This window comes from Astatotilapia calliptera, chromosome 7 (assembly GCF_964374335.1).
Source record: "Astatotilapia calliptera chromosome 7, fAstCal68.1, whole genome shotgun sequence".
Lineage (NCBI taxonomy): Eukaryota > Metazoa > Chordata > Actinopteri > Cichliformes > Cichlidae > Astatotilapia > Astatotilapia calliptera.
The window spans coordinates 29,404,669-29,422,002 of NC_137428.1; the positions used below are offsets into that span (position 1 = coordinate 29,404,669).

Sequence of the window (17,334 nt, forward strand, 5' to 3'; positions counted from 1 at the left end):
GATACGGATTATCCATTGTTTAAATGTCCCGGTAGTCGAAAAGGAGGCAGAGCTGCTGAGAAATGCTAAGAGCTAACTGGGCGCTAACCGTGTCAGTGAATGTCGCAATGTTGGCAAAGAGAGGAAGTGATGTAAGATTTGCGCATGCGGGGTACCGATCGGGTTTCCGGTACGGATCGGGTAGCGACAATGCGGCCTTTAAGGCTGCAAACCCCAAATCCGGTCATTGGTACTTCCTGGCTTGTGTAGTTATTAGGTAACAAAAGCTCAACACTGCCCCTAGCGTCCTGGAGCACTTCCGTTGTGTTTTGGAATTTGCAAGTGTTTTGGAGTTTGCAAGTGTTTTGGATTTTGCAAGTGTTTTTTAGTTTGCAAGTGTTTTTTAGTTTGCAAGTGTTTTGGAGTTTGCAAGTGTTTTGGAGTTTGTACGTGTTTTGGAGTTTGCAAGTGTTTTGGAGTTTGTACGTGCTTTGTCTCTAGGGGCCACCGTAGCGGCCTGCTCAAAATGACACCTTTGAGTGAAAGTTGGATTACATCGTAGAACAGCTCACTGCAGTTGTGAGTTCTCAGAATCGGCTATCTGAGCAAAAGATTGACAACACCACGGAACGGAAGTTTGATACCATCATGGGGAAGCTCGCGGTTCTCCAATGGGAGTTTGAGAGACCAGTGTCGGAGTGTTAAAGAACAGCTTTGAAATTCTCCTGAGCTGCTCGCATAAAAGAAAAATCAACAACATCAACATCATAATGCGGATACCTCCTTGGCGCCAGCTGTGGGCTGAAGGCTGGAGCCGAACAAAAACTGCCTGATAACGACTGTGTTTTGACTGTTCTTCCCACTCTATGCAAGGCCACCTGGGTTGGCTGGTAGACTGTTTACTTAGCCTGATAGGGCAAAGTGTTCTTCGCCCTATCAGGCTATCAGGCTAAGTAAACAGACTAAGTAAACAACACAGACATCCCCATGTGATGTCTGTGTTGTGTGTGTGTGTAAGGTCGGGGGCGGGTTCATTCCACTGCAGGGCAACCTGCCACTGCATGTGGCGAATACAATTTGAACTTGAACTTGAACTTTACTGCTTGTACAGTGCTTGTGCCACCTGACGTGACTTTCCTGTGTTGTTGTTGACGTCCTTCTGCACAATCTGCAGATTACCTTTGTCAGGTCGAAACAAAGGTGGTGGCCAGTAGCGGGTAATGTAGTCTCCTGTTTATCACACTAAACACAGGTTTGTCCGTCATCGTTAGAGCTTCAGTTTCTTTAAATTCAGTTTTGTGCTCTCTGTCACAGTTCAGTCACAAATTTGTCTATTCATGCCCCTTCCTCAAATTGATGAAGCTAGAATTAATGTCTTTTAAATACAGTGTTCCTCCTTGAAATACAAAAAGCTTAAATAGCTTTCAAAATATTGACAAAGCGTCTGGATCTACGTACATGATAAATGACCAGTGTGTTGTATATCCCACCTTCTTGGCAGTGCAATGAAGAAGGACAGCTCTTTTTGAGATTCAGACCTGTCACTGAGCCCAATTTTTCCCCAGATTCCCAGTCGAATCTTACAGCAAATCCCAAACAAGATCCAGAACAACTGCAAGATCTCCATGCTATCATTCACTCACTGGCTCAGAATATTGTGTAGTTCTTCATTTACCATGCTAAAGCAAGGAGGCAGAATATATCTTTAGTTCTACTTTATGAACAACACAGAATGGTAGTGACACTTTAGTGGCCCCCTACACACACTTTACACGGCAACAATAATGGAAAAGCCAGGCATTCTGGGTATTGTAGCCACTTTTTTAAAAAAAAATACAGAACATAGACAGATAAACAATACACATGTAAATATACACTTACACAAGCATTGTGTCTAACACCGTTGTAGCAGTGTGCTGCATCACAAGTAAGAGACCATTAGTAAAATCTTTGATGCTATGGCTGTAACTCGTTTGCCTCATGTTTGCAGCATTGTTTTGATAGCTGTGTAGTGTTCTGCATAAAATAGGAGTGTGTGCTCCTACTTTTCTTAAAAAGGAACTGTAAACCGTATCTGAAGAATATTCTGTGTGTCATAAAGTTCAAGAAACTGCTTCAAGGGGCAAAATCTTTTAGAAAACTTCTATTTTTTCACTGTCATTATAGTATTCTTGAGACTGTGGAAGCAAAACAGTGGAGGCAAATAAAAGTTGTCAAGAAAAAGGCTTCAAAGATAAGATAAGATAAGATAGAACTTTATTAATCCCTCGGGTGGGTTCCTCTGGGAAATTCGACTTCCAAAAAAAAGCACAGCAACGACCGAAGTTACAGTTACAGAATTGTTATATATATATATATATATATATACACACACACACACATATATAAATTCCAAAGACAAATATAAATAAAATATACAAAGGGGATAAATAGAATAAATAGGAATAAAAAATAAAAATACAAGTGAATTGCACATTTCAAGTATTGAGTCTATTGCACTGTTGACTATTTACAAAAAGTATTGCACAAGGTATTGTACAGTGAGGTGAAGAGGCACTACAGCTTAGTTGTTCCCCCCTCCTTTGTCCTCCTGTTTCCTGTTTCCCCTCCCTCTCCCCTCCAGAGAGGAGTTAAACAGTCTGATGGCGTGTGGGACAAAGGAGTTTTTAAGTCTGTTAGTTCTTGTCTTGGGGAGATTCAAAGTCATCTTGAGAAGAATTTAATCTCTCTGGCAAAGATTTCTTAACTTTATTAACCATTTAACCTTGAGTCACACTTATTTGAATCACCTGCCTTATTGTATGCACACCATGTCTGTAGGATAAAGGCTTTAAAGTGACAATTACATTGGTTGAGATCGAACAAAAAAAAAGGTTTTGCAAATCTGTGTCTGCCTTTTAATCTGTTTATACTTCAAATGTGTTTGTAAGTCAGGTTTTAGTGAAAAAAAAAAAACATCCTGAAAGTGAAGGCAAGCTCAGCTTTTGCTCAGATCTGCCTATGATCAGCAAACTCAGATAATCAATCAAAATGAAAGTCAACTCTGCACAATAGAGCTGGGACAAAAAAATCACCAGGCATCCCGTTTTGATCTGAATTATGTAAAATTAAAGAAAGATTTGTAGCCGTAATGCAATACTGTTAATTAAACACACTACAAAGATCAGTGAACACCACAATCAAGTAAACGTGATAATGACTAGACGGTCACAACAGCACAGCATGTTCCTATTTTAAATTCAAAGTTGATAAGATACAGTGTTCTTTTGCTATCCGACTGCCTCAGTCATTCTTCAGATGCAATAAAAGACAAGAGAGACACACACTCCATTGCATACAAACAAGCTGCTTTTCAGTGACAAAGAAATATGATCATCAGTGTTGCTGTGTGATGAGTCGAGTGGGTCGCACGCAAGATAGTGACACCCTTAAATGATGGGACAATTTCTTTTCTATGTGTAATCTGAGAGCACGTACCGAAAACAGTGACAGTACATTCCACACCCAAACACAAACAAACAAAACGTTATCTGCTTTCTTCATGTAGTGAAGTCACAGCACCGGCTCTGCTGCAGTCCAGCAGCACTGGAGCTGGTATTCATTCCCTTCAGCTGGACAAATGGTTGCTGACGTGGGGGCTTGACCCCATGTCCCAGCTCAGGCCCAGGAGGTCCATATCACTTAGGCTCCTTGCTTCTCAAATAACCTACTCAGTGTCATTATTCACTTTGCTTCTCCAGACCTTTCCAAAAATAAAGTATTATGTGCTAAGTAATTGTAGTAAGTGCTATCTTTTCCCACACTTTTCCTACACTCTGGCCACTTTACAAGCATAAAGTTTAATGCAAATATCTAATCAGCCCGTCATTTGGCAGCAACAGCAAATTGATTTAGGCATGTAAATATGTTCAAGAAGACCAGCTGAAATTCAAAAGGAGCATCAGACTGAGGAAGAAAGATGATCTCAGAGAATCATCCAAAAAAGAGAAAATATTCCGTGAGCAGCAGTTCTCTAGGTGAAAATGCCTTGTTGATGCCAGAGGTCAGAGGAGAATGGCCAGACTGCCTTGAGCTGAGAGGACAGCAACAGTAATTTAAACAACCACTTGTTAGTGGCAAGCTATGCACAACATATTTAATTCTCAAGCAAATAGGCTACAGCAGCAGAAGACAACTGGGTGCCGCTCCTGTCAGCTAATAACAGGAAACTGAGGCTAGAGTCTGAGTATTGATTTCTGCAGGACATTTGGATGGTAGGCTCAGGATTTGACTCAGACAACAAAAAAGCATGGATCGATCCTGCCTTGTATCAACAGTTCGGGCTGTTGGTGGCGTAATTGTTTTGGGGATTCTTTTTTTTGGCACGCTTTTCTTGGCTGTTTAGTACCAACTGGGCATTGAATACAGCCTACCTGAATATTGTTGCTGACCACAGTGTACCCATTTTCTGATGGCTCCTTCGAGCAGGATAAAACACTATGTCAAAAAACTCAAATCATTTCAAACTGCTTTCTTGAACATGACAGTGTACTTAAATGGCCTCCTCACTCACCAGATCTGAATCCAACAGAGCATCTTTGGGATGGGAGAGCTACATCATTTATGTGCATCTGGCAAATCAGCAACAAATGTGAGATGCTATCATATCAATGTGGAAATCTCTTAATTTATTCAGAATAATATGCCATCAAAATTTGAAATGAAGTAACATGGAGCTAGAGTGGGAAGCACTTCCTGAACTGAATTCAAACAATACTATGCAGCTTACACAAAATCATGTATTTTCTGCTTAAAGTCCTTGTAAACAATTTCTTAATCAGCTCCTTACCGTGAGCTTTTGGGTCTTTAAACCTTAATTGTTGAGTCATTTCAGTTTAGTAGTTCTGTAAATTGTGCAGACAAATAATCAAAACTTTAAAGGAGTCGGTCTTCAGGGTTAAACTTTATATAAAAAATTGCCATTTTGTGCATCCACTACTGAGCAGAAAGATCCGAAAACATGCACCCAGTTTGTTTTCTCATTTCGCTGCATCAACATAAAGTATTATCAATCTAAGCAACACTTCCTCACTGTCAGTACGACATATACTTATATCAGCCTCTATACACTTCATGGGAGATGGAGCTACACTGATGTACTTCACAGTGGTGCAATTAACCAGGCTTAGACTTGTCTAATGTACCATCTACTACAAGAGCTGTCAGTGCTCCCAGCTTGTAACTTGAATGAGTGATGTGACTCTCTGACTTCTTTAGTCTGTGCTTACTTCTTACGTTTTTTCACATCATGGATACCTTGAGTCCAGTGGGTGGCTGGTGCAATCATATAATGTTAAACAATAGAAGGCTCACAAATTCTACTGTTTTTATTGGGGTTGATTCTTCTCTATGATATCGCTTGGCATTGTTTATAATTAGTAAGCAGGAAACTGTTTCACAAAATCTGTGGCATGAGATAATTTTCTCTTCTGTTGATTTTTTGAAATGTAATGCTAACTGAAGCAAACACAATACTTATGACCCAGCATGTGAGAGCCCACAGGCTCATAATTCTAACTACAATTTGCCAAACATTTTTTAAATGTGTCACTAATTATGATCAATGCAAGTAGCTTCTGAGAAAAGGCCTCTAGTCATTTTTTATTGGGCTGGATTTTGAAGTTGCATGTTGATATAAGAAATTTGATACATGCTAGAAATGAGGAGTGGCTCAAAACTTTTGCACGGTATTCTATTACTAAAAGACTTTAAACCATACTTAATTTATCCATGGTTTAAAAGTCAATGATCTTTGATTAACTTATGTTTCTATGTATATATAAATATTTGCACTAACACATTGTACATTTTCATACATTTCATATAAACAAAATAACAAACAGAACTTTATTTAGTACTGCTGTTCCTAACTACACTTGCATATTATGGAATTAAAAATTAAATGATAACTAAACAGAAATATTTGTATGCATGTGAAAAGAAATTTTTGATAGAGATGCAGATCCAAACTCTCATTAAACTTCCAGCACATGTGCTGGTAGTTTAAGACCCATGACAGAAAACAAGATGAGGTACAATGTATTAAAGGATTCTGGACATATTGAACACATGTTAATTTTGAACCTAAATTATCTTCCCATGACGTATGGCAGGAAACTGCAGAGTAAAAAATGCTTTGAGATTAAACAAACACATAAATCCACAAAACCAATGTTGCAATTATGGATCTAAAAAGCATTTAAGGTAGTTGATTACCTACCGGAGTATAGACTGTCTCCAAGCTGACGCAGTTCATTAAACCATGTATGCACATTCCTTACTTAAAGGCTCATGCATGCATTTAAGCCTCTTATTTGTAACTACATTAAAACATTAATTTAGCAGACACTTATCTTCTGCCATTACAGGATCTGACACACACTTAGTCTGTGCTAGAGAGAGAGAGAGTAGTGAGAGAATGTTGCATTGAGATCAAAATAGCCAACATCTGTTCTCATCTCATTAAAGTTTATGTCACTAGTGTGGTATTGACAGGATATTACAGCATGATGTATTTTTAGTATTTATGTTTAGAGCTTGTTGGAGATGGGAGTCTGTACAGTCTGACACAGAAAATAACCTAGATGTAGCCTAATTAAATGACTGCGAACAGAGAAAAACAAAGTGAGACAACTGCTCATTGTCTTCCTGAAACTGTGCTGCTTGTTCAAGCAAAGCAAAAGTTGGTGCTGCACTAAAAGTCAAGATTCATGCGTGTGAGGAATAATTTGGGCACATAATTAAAGCGCAGCCAAATTGCTGATCTGTCAGTTATTAGTGAAGTGTTTGAAACAGCAGGGGGTTGAGACAAAAAGGCTGTGTGGAAAGATGGGAGAGGACAAGTGAATGATTTTGACAGGAAAGCTATTTAGCTGGTTACATGTGATTTCACTTTCATGTGTTTTGCAGCAGAAAGACATTCGTCTCACCCTCTAGATGGATGGACGAAAACTAAATTCTCAAAATAAGCTGGCTTAATAAAAAGGTACTTTTCTCCTCCCTCAGTTTGGACCTTTTTCATACAGAGCACTTTTTATCACCTCACAACTAAACATTTCTATTTCCATTTCCAATGTTTGACTATGGTGGATAGCTGTTAAAATGTGATTTTGTGTTTGTGTACACAGAAAAATATTGATCATAGCTCATGCCTCATGCTGATTCTGTACACTGTTGGCGAGTCTCCTATGGGGCTGGCTGTTTAACCTTCTTTATGGCTCATGTTTGCTTCCCATTCCCCACCTTGTGAACGGTGCTGGTCGACAAATATGACGCTTTTGCAAGGCACGCTTTGTTGTTGTTTGATTAAGTTGTAACCTCACATAGGCGCTGCTGTTGCCACAGCTGGGCTGGAGACATGAGTTTACAGTCTTGTTGGTTTTTACTGCGACTTTAATGATGTATCAGTACAGAAGCTCAGAGACTGACAGAAAGTACAGCAGGAGATGTTGCAAAAGCTTAAAAACATAACACTTTCTTGGAAAAACTCAAATTATTTGCTTGCGGTTTTGACTTCTCCAGTGCTAGCGGAGATATTATGTTTTTTTGAGTGTGACTGCTATCGTAGTGCAACAAGTACTTACACCCTCAGTGCTTGTATAAAGGGTACAGTACTGTGGCGACTTCTCTGTTTGCATGCAAAGCAATCAATGTGGCAGCTATAAACGGGCCATTAACTGCCTCTCCAAGGCGCTCTGGAGCCCACCACTACCTCAGCTCCTTGTTTTCATACCGTTTTTCATCTAATTGTTATCATACGTGCTACCATTTATGCCATCTATGAACTGTCCTGGGGGATCTTGCTGCTTTTAAATTTCTATATATATACACCTGTGGAAGGCCAGAGCCATAGCACTGAATATAAATTGGTACAGAGGGAATAACAATCTTCTTTTATCTAATATGATGAAAAAGAGAAGTGGGGGGAAATGGACAAGCTCAGCAAAGTAAACAAGCTTTTGAACTCCTTACCAGATGTTGGCTGCAGTGTGCAGCATGTCTGCTAAACAAAAAATGTATTTTTTTTTTGTGTGAAAAATCTTTTCATCGACATCCTGGAAACACAAGTGTTTCTGGACTATGATTGGCCTGTGACATCACATCCTGTTTTTTTGCGCCCGTATCGTTAGGCTGTCAGCCAGCAGTCACACATAATGAGTTCTGTGACGATGGTATCATCGCAACAACCTCTCTCCAAGCAGAATCCGTTTTGCATCAGTGCATCTGATCTCCTCTGCCCCACAATACCTCCCTGTTTAGCCATGGTGAACAGCTGCTGAGTCCCTTGATCTTCAGCCTCACTGACAGGAAATGAGTCACTGGGAGACATTTAACCCTTCAACCTTATGACACTCGAAGGGTCACAAAGTAGCACAGTCTATTAATGTGTTTACATTGTTTCTTAATAGCGTGAGGATGAGGTCAGATCTGTGGCACACCTCTTGGACTTTTAAAGGTTAGAGAGAAAAGCGTGAATTTACACTAAATGTAAAGTGGGTTTTTTTTCAGATACGATCATGCAAGTCCATTAATAACTGCCAATTAAAAATGTTAAAGTAAGCATCTTCTTGGGTTCCTAATTCTGCAGCTGAATAAATAAGTAGACTTAGTGTTGTTTGTCAGAAAAACATGACAGAAAATGTTTCATACACACGATGCAAAAGTCATAAAAAGCAGAAAAAGGACGTATCTACTGATGTTTGAAGATAGTGATGTGGATCTTCTTTAAGCTACAGTCACACTAGGGAAAAGAGTGATTGGAGACTGCTGCACGCCCAAAATTATTGCAGCTGTGTGCAATTAACTTGCAATCTCTTCACCTTTTAAATGGCCATTTCAAAGACAGGACCAAGTCTCAGACTACTCGCAGTCAGTTGGTTTCTTCAGCTTTGTTTTATTGCCATTTTATCGCCATCTTGACACAACAGAGTCAGTCTGCTATCAATTTTTGATTGAACTGGGACAACTTGGCACTTAAATGCAATCTGTTTACGATAATACTGCAATTAACTGTGAAAAATCTCAAATCTATTGCCGTCTGTTGCAAACCTGTTGCCCTCTACATCAGTTGTGTAGTTTTGTATTGGAGCCAAGTGCGGACTCACCACCAGTTGTGACTGTTTCAGTCAGACTGGCCAGAACTTAACAGCGGGCTAATTTATAATTCCTAAATTTCTACACAGACAGGCACCGGCGGTTCATTTCCTTTATCACCAAGAGCAGTGCAAATTTTCAGCTTAAAAATGAGGGCACATGTAAGTTAAGTGCAGGTTTTAAGCATTTGTTTCTCTTTGAAAACTATGTGGCTGTTCAGAAAGATGAGAAGAGGCTGACAGAGAATCAATATGTTTATAATATAAGAGTGAACTCCTCTTTTACAAATTATTGGGGGCTGTGTGTGGTCCTGAGAACCAAGACTCATGTGGAGCGATTTATGCAAAAATGTTAATGTAAAATCTGTGTGTAACAGCTGACATGTATGATGTGTAGAAGAACACAAAACATTTGATGTCAGACCCCAAGCTGTTAAAATGCCTTGCTATGAGGGGGTCGCTGAAGAAATGTCACGTGTGTGGTTTTTTGGCTTAAATGGTGATGATGTTGCAGCTCCTGTGATGGACAAACAGAGCAACCACACTCCTGAGTGAAAAGATTAACCCTAACCTGACTGTCATTCACTGCATCATTCACAGATGAGTGAAGAGCATCACAGAACCGAGACATTTTCACACATTTATTAACTTATAAAGAACAAATATATGCTGCTGATCTCAGTGGAACAACTTGCCTCCTCGTCTGTATGGAGATTTACAAATGTAGGTTTTAAAAAATAGGTAATGTACTGAAGACAACAGCAGGAAAGCAGAAGAAAATCTGTTATCAAACCAGATTGTTTTCTTAGGAACTTACTATAGTCTAATATTAATTCTTTCTGAAAACATTCTGTGCTGTTGCATTAAGTAGCACAGCTGGTCAAATAGCACTGAGTGGATGGGGAATTTCATTCTGGCATGTTAAACGGGTTTGTATTGTTGCGTTTGTAAGTGTCTGAAAAGCAAAGGTTGAAACTGGGAATATTGCACATACTAATTTAACTTAAACTTACCCTAACTTCAACATATTATAACATTCAGACATTAGTCAAACACATACCATGTAGTCACATCTATAGCTACGTTTCGACTGTGTGCGTTTTGACACATATGAAGTAACAGAAAGAATAAAAAGAGAAACAATAGTGAAAGATCACTGTGTAGAAATGTGACTAAAAGCCTGAAACAGAGTGCAACGTGCTCAACCTCTGAGTGACCACTTTTAATTGCAAGAAAATTACAGACAATCATGTGTTAATTGCTGGTGATCATAACTTGTCTGCAACTCATTTGTCTGCAATGCTTGACTCAGCTGGTTGCCAACTGGTTCTATTCCTATATAAAAATAAGTCTACCTAGCACCTATGTCATTTTGCAATTAAATCATCCTGCAGCAGCAAAGTAACTGTGGAGGACAATTTTTCTTTCTGTTTTGAATCTACTAGACTGGACTAAACATAAGCAGCTAATGTAAATTTTTATATGTAGAGGTTTGTTTGTTTTTTGCCAATTTGGGATTTTACCAATTTGTGGCAGTTAATCCTGCTAAAATACAAGATACCAGACTCCAGCACCCTCTTTTTGTCATTTCATTGCCATCCTATCGCAGTGATCGTTGATAACAAGTGATCGTAGACCTGCTTGTTGTCTTCAAAGTAACCATTTAAAGGCAACAAGATCGCAAGTTTGTTGCATGTGGTCAAAAATATTTTTGGTCATGTAGTAGCCAAAAATGATCAAATTCACTGTACTCCTCGAAAGCAAACTAGTTGCTACTGGCAGCTTTTAAAGATGTGTTTTATTGTATCCCTTTCTTTTAATCTTGATAGGTATGTTACCTTGAATTGAATCATATCATGATTTTCTTTTGCATTGTCTACTGTGTGATCAAAGAGTAATGATTTGCTATAAAAGTTATAGCACCTACACTGAACCAAAAATAATCACAAAATACGTTGTACTGGTAGTGTCTTTATTTTAAAATGACCCCTTTCTCGATGCACATCCATTGCCCGACCGGGCTTATTTTCACACTTCCAATTCAGAGAGAATCTCCACAGACATGGACATCAAATGTGGTAAATATGGCCATTATGTGCAGTGTAATTGCATACTACAAGGGCTACATATTGATATTTGATTGGTAGCAATTTCAAATAACTGGCAAAGAAATACATGCACAGGTATTTAATATCATTTTTGATTTCTCAGATTGTGCTCCCTTTCTTTAGTGCCACAAAACATTTTCTACAAGTCCCAAACCACATAGCAAAAGAAAATTCCTGATGCGTGTAATTATTATGAATATACAAACATTTTGCTTGAGAAGAGAAATCTACAGTAGTTAAAATCAGGATCTGGGAGGTAAGTTCTGAGAAAAAAAAACAACCCAAAAAGATCTATAATCAAGAAACAGCTTTGACTAGACAGAGATGCTAATCTTTCCAGTCTGTAAAAAAAAAAAGTCACTTAAAAGCAATATGAGACTATAAATGTGTATCACACAGATGTGAATGTCTCACATCAAACAGTCTTCTGCCTCTAATGTTGCTCTCCAATGAGGACATTTCTTTCAACTGAATTTCATCAGAACATCCATGGGTTCTGCAGCAGGCGCTAAGATGGTATCATTATTCAAAGCAGTTGTAACAGCTTTAGCGTTTTATAGCAGGAGCTTATACTGAGAGATAGTTTACTTAAAGTATTACACTGGGATGATGTAGGATCCAAGGAATGAGAGCTTGCTTAAGTGTATTTGACTGAGAAGCTCCTGAAACCATTCCAAAGGCATATCCTGAGTGTAAACACAATTTACTGACGAAATTAAAGATTTAGTCTCATTTGTGCAAACAGATAAGATCAAAGAGGGAGAATATAGGGGGATAGAAAGAGAGGGAAATTGGGGATGACATGCAGCCTGAATGACACATTTAATTGAACAGAAAATTGAGGCTGGATTGCCAAGCAAGTAAAGGAGTGAGAATTAATCCAGGCCTGCAAATCATCCGTCTATTTTAATGCATTTTTTTTCCTCAGCTCACCTTTCCTCTCAGTGAGCACTTACCCCTCTCATCTTTTTGCATGTTTCCATGAATATGTTTTCAAGGTTTATAGCTTGTTTAAAATCCTCGAAGTGAAGCAGCATTTTTAAGGGCCCATGCTAAAACTACGCATCGACTGCAGTTTTCTTGGCCAATTACAATTTCAGATTTCTCCCTAAGTTTGACCTGCTGATAACGATTTCTGCAAATTCCAGTTTCCTCTCTAAGATATATAACTGACTGTACATATAAAGAAGTTAAATAAAAAACCAACCAAACCAAAAAGCAAAACAAAAAATAAACCCAACCAACCAACCCCCAAATTTTTAATAGTAAAATAAATTATTACATTTTAGGGGGAATGACCCGCCAATTTCCGGGGGCGAGGTCACTGAGGCAGTTAAACAACTCCTTGGTGGCAGAGCCCCTGGTGTTGATGAGGTCCGCCCCGAGTTCCTGAAGGCTCTGGACGTTGTAGGGCTGTCCTGGTTGACACGCCTCTGCAATGTTGCGTGGAGATCAGGGGCAGTCCCTGTGGACTGGCAGACCGGGGTGGTGGTCCCCATCTTTAAGAAGGGGGACCGGAGGGTGTGTTCCAACTACAGGGGGATCACACTCCTCAGCCTCCCTGGGAAAGTCTATGCCAGGGTGCTGGAAAGGAGAGTTCGTCCGTTAGTCGAACCTCGGATACAGGAGGAACAATGCGGTTTTCGTCCTGGTAGCGGAACACTGGACCAGCTCTTTATCCTCTCCAGGATACTTGAGGGTGCATGGGAGTTTGCCCAACCAGTCTACATGTGTTTTGTGGACTTGGAGAAGGCATTCGACCGTGTCCCTCGGGGTGTCCTGTGGGAGGTGTTGCGGGAATATGGGGTGTCTGGCCCATTGCTACGGGCCATTCGATCCCTATACAACCGTTGCAGGAGCTTGGTTCGCATTGCCGGCAATAAGTCGGACTCCTTCCCGGTGGGTGATGGGCTCCGCCAGGGCTGCCCTTTGTCTCCGGTTCTGTTCATAATTTTTATGGACAGGATTTCTAGGCGCAGCCAAGTAGTGGAGGGCTTTCGCTTTGGTGGCCTCAGAATCTCATCTCTGATTTTTGCAGATGATGTGGTTGGACATTAGTTTAGTTTTTTTAGCTACATCTGGTGAAGTTGTGGTAAAATGCTGGTATTAGCCTATTCGTCGTAGCAAGCTAGCCTGAAGCTAATATTTGCTAAATTTAGGGACACCCGTGTCTCTTCAGGAGTTGGAGGCCGGTGTTCTAGGAGCGGATCTCAGGATCTCAACAGGCAGTGTTGGGCAGTAACATAATACATGTTACGTATTTAAAATACAAAATATGAGTAAATGTATCCGTTACAGTTACTGTTCAATAGGTGATATTGAGAATACAGTTAGTTTGTTGAAATAAATGGATTACATGACGGTATTTTCCTGTTTCATATGTTAGGCTATGGTCTCTATTTTTGGTAATTCCACACCGGTGGAAACCCAAACAAAACACGCAATAAGAGCCTCTAAAAATTATTATACAAAAATTATTTAATATGAAGGCAATAGCAGAGTGTTACAGGCAACGCCCTAAACAATGTAGCCTCATGGGCAGTGTATTCCGTGCTGCAGGGAGAATGGACTGCCATACCTGTTATGTGTCTGTGAGCGAGGGAGGGAGAAAAAGGAAAAGTACGAGCTGTCACGGAGCAGAAACAGGAGCTGGAAGCATGTAAATATAATAATAACCACTGCAGCCAAGAAGAGTGCCTGAGGAGCCCAGTTGTAAGTAAGCTGTTAAGGCTCGACTGTACACCGTGTTCGTGTTTTCCTCCGAAACAATAAGCAGCCTTTCAACGCCTCTCTGTCTCTCGCTAGCAAACTTGACCCAGACAACAAAGTAAAGCTAGTTTTCAGCTACGAGCCCGACACGAACCAGACATATTAGCCAGAGGTCCCTTTACTACGGTTCGGAGCCGCTGACCTGTTTTATATACGCGCTGAATAGTTTTCTACACGAGATCGCTGCAAAAAGTACAGCCTTACCTAATGTCCACCTACTGTTACTCATTTATATTAAGATTTTAACATCTAGTTGGTACTTCTATAATCTTTGGTGGAATACATTTTAAAATTAACCTTCCCAACACTGTCAACAGGTTAGCACCTCATACCACAGTGCAGCAAAGCAGTCTCATGAGTGCTGGGAAGGACAAGCCCAGAACCCAAAACAGACAGTGCAGGAGATGACAAGGTTAGTAATTGTATGGTAAAAATTATACTTTGTTATCTTGATTGGCAAAAGAAAAGTAAATACAAAATCTGCTTCTCACATTTAGGGCATTTCCAAGATTTTTTTTTCCCAAAACTTCTTCAATTTCTTTTATTACAGCTGTCCTGTGCCAGAAGTTCTGTTGACCCACAGTGAGAGGCATCATTTCAGAAACACCAGGAAGACTGAAACTCGTCGCCGGGATCAAGCAGGGCTCGTGATCTTCACCAGCAGCTCCCTCACAAGAAGGATAAACCCAGCATTTCATGAACACTGATGGAGACCTTTGCTTTGTGTAATGTTAGAAGTACTCAGATAATCCTCAGAGGGTCTGGACTTTTACATAATATAATAGAATAGAATTCAACTTTGTTGTCATTGCACATGCACAGGTACAGGGCAATGAAATGCAGTTTGCATCCATCCAGAAGTGCTTTAGCCATGATATAGATATATTACATATCTATATTATTGCTAATATATATTGTAAGTATATTACAGAAATGGGTCTATTATGGTATGTTACAATGTACATGGTATGAAGTATGTACAGGCTGTAGTGAGTACAAACTATGCACAGGCTATGAACAGGATATAAATATGAAAAACTACAGAAATCTGAGATATACAGTTATACAGAAATGTGAACTATGCAAGTTATAAACAGTTGTAGGATTAAAAATTATATGTACAGAATGATTATTTACACAGAACTATACAGTAGTGCAGTTAAGTAATAGCTATAGCTATAAGCTATAGTAATAGCTTTAAGTCCTGTAGAAAGTTAAATATATGTTGTGCTCACTGGTTACTCTGGTATGAATGACTCTGAATTACTTTATGATAAATAACAGTGAAAGAATTCCAGATCACAAGTTTTTAGTTCAAATATAAGTAACAACCATTGACTTTAATCAGGTTTTATTTAATTGTGTCAGAGAAAACATCATGTGCTCTTCATGTAGCTGAGTACATTCAGTGTTTAAAACAGAAGTTGTGCAGGTCTGAGATCAGCAGTTTTCTGAAACACCAAACTGAGGTACTGTTAATGCTGATGTATAGTGACACAGTTACAGGGGTGATTAATCCTTTTGACTTTTTGTCTTTAAATTTATCAATAAAACAGCTGCAGCTTTCACTGACAGCACATGTGGTACTTTAACCTTTGTACTGTTTTCTTCAGTTAATTTTGGAGTTACTACAAAGATTGAAGATATAGGATGATCTGTCTGCTGTCACTGGGTGGTGCTGAGGTCTAAATCTGAGGACAGCTCCTGTAATCACAAACAGAACAGAATCATCACAAACTGAAATATAAAGTTTATCTCTCAAATCTGAAATAGAGCTGATCCTTCTCCGTCCTCACACACTCGGGATCTGAAGTTGTTCAGTCCTACAGTTCTGCCGACAGCTTTTTATTTGTTTTATTTGTTTTAAAGGCCTTACTAACACATTTTCTAATATCATGTTTACCTTTGAGTTGTTGATGCTTTATAAATGGACATCTGCAAAGATGAGATGATGGAGCAGGTTTCAGTCGAGGTTCAGTCTGCTGCTGCATCCTGGTCACAACATACAGAGGTGTTATCAGCTCAGTATTGAACAAGAAATATTAATGTTTCAAATTATTTGTCCTAAAGGATGCAAGCTGTACAGAGTACTGAACATGTGACTTTGTGAACATAATTCATTAAAAATAATTTGGACAGTTTTTTAACCTGAATATTTGTAACAAACTCCGTAAAAAAAAAAAAAAAAAAAGCTAAAAAAATAACCAGGTGAAAAATGTAACATTTTAACTAAAGCTGACAAGCGGAAGTAGTTGGTTTCAGTACATAAGTATCGGGCTTTGCTATTTAATCCGTAGCTATTGACTAATGAGGGGAATTTAAAAGTTGGCTTTAATGTCCTTCCACATGTGGAAAGCGACAGAAAACATGCTGCTGTTTGCACATATTTAATAATCAGCTCTGCACAGGAGCAGAAGCAGAGTCCAGCCCGTTGCTCTTACAGTATAATACTCATAATAAAAGTACAGCCCGGTGCGTTTCTCTTGATTTCTTTAGTCAGGGTAAATTCATTCACCTGCACGGGGTAGCTAAACGAACTTTACAAAACATGTTTCCCCGACAGCCGAGTGCTCATTTTAGCTAGCTAGGTCCTCAGGTAGCTAGCTAAGGACCTAAATTACGGATTAGCTTACAAACACATTTAACTTACCAAAAATAATGCGGTGGGGCCTCAGGTCCTCCTGTCCGGTAGTCCAATTTACTGAAGAACACCTCAGGCTGTCACTTTGAAATAGTCGGTAATGTAAACGCTGGACCTCTCGGCATCTGCCATTCCCGAACAGACACGTGCGAGTTTGTCCGTGACCGCAGTCGCGTCGTCAGTGTTTTCTCCAGTCATTGGTCAGCATTATAATATATGCAAATACATGCGGGTCGGAATCCCCGCCCCCCAGCGCGCCCCCGTACGCCAAAACAGTGCCAGCAGAGTGAAACTGAAAAATGGTTTGAAACCGAAAAGTGGATTGAAACCGAAAAAAAAAAATTGTAAGTGAAAACAAAAAAATTACAGTTTCAATTAATTGTTTTTCACTATCAATTTTTTTTCGGTTTCAATACAAGATTTTTCAGTACATTTATTTCAGTTACAATATTTTTTTTCGGTTTCAATATTTTTTTCGGTTTCGTTTCAAGGTGGCATCGTTCTGATTCCATAAGAGCGTTGGATAGCTTTAGCTTTTGCCTTTGTCTGCTTCTTTAACATTAAGCTAGGTGAAGGAGATTTGTTGCAGGTGGTCCACCCCACGGTTTACTTTGGCAAACTTTCTGTCTTCATTCACAACTAAGAGTTTCCTTGCTAAGATCATGTTAGTGTGTGGAAATGAGTGTGCACATGGTTGTTTGCTTCA

General features: G+C 39.4%; 1 protein-coding gene and 1 long non-coding RNA gene across 2 annotated transcripts in view; both read right to left on the minus strand.

The window, feature by feature from the left end:
- Positions 1-17,334, minus strand: part of LOC113025907 (matrix metalloproteinase-17-like) — a 99,781-nt gene that overhangs the window by 62,430 nt on the left and 20,017 nt on the right. The gene's annotated exons all lie outside the window — the stretch shown is intronic.
- Positions 15,322-17,248, minus strand: LOC113025908 (uncharacterized). The gene is made up of 3 exons (XR_003272841.2): positions 16,638-17,248; positions 15,891-15,979; positions 15,322-15,691 (listed from the first exon to the last, which is right to left on the minus strand). It is a non-coding gene; the product is annotated as an uncharacterized LOC113025908 (long non-coding RNA).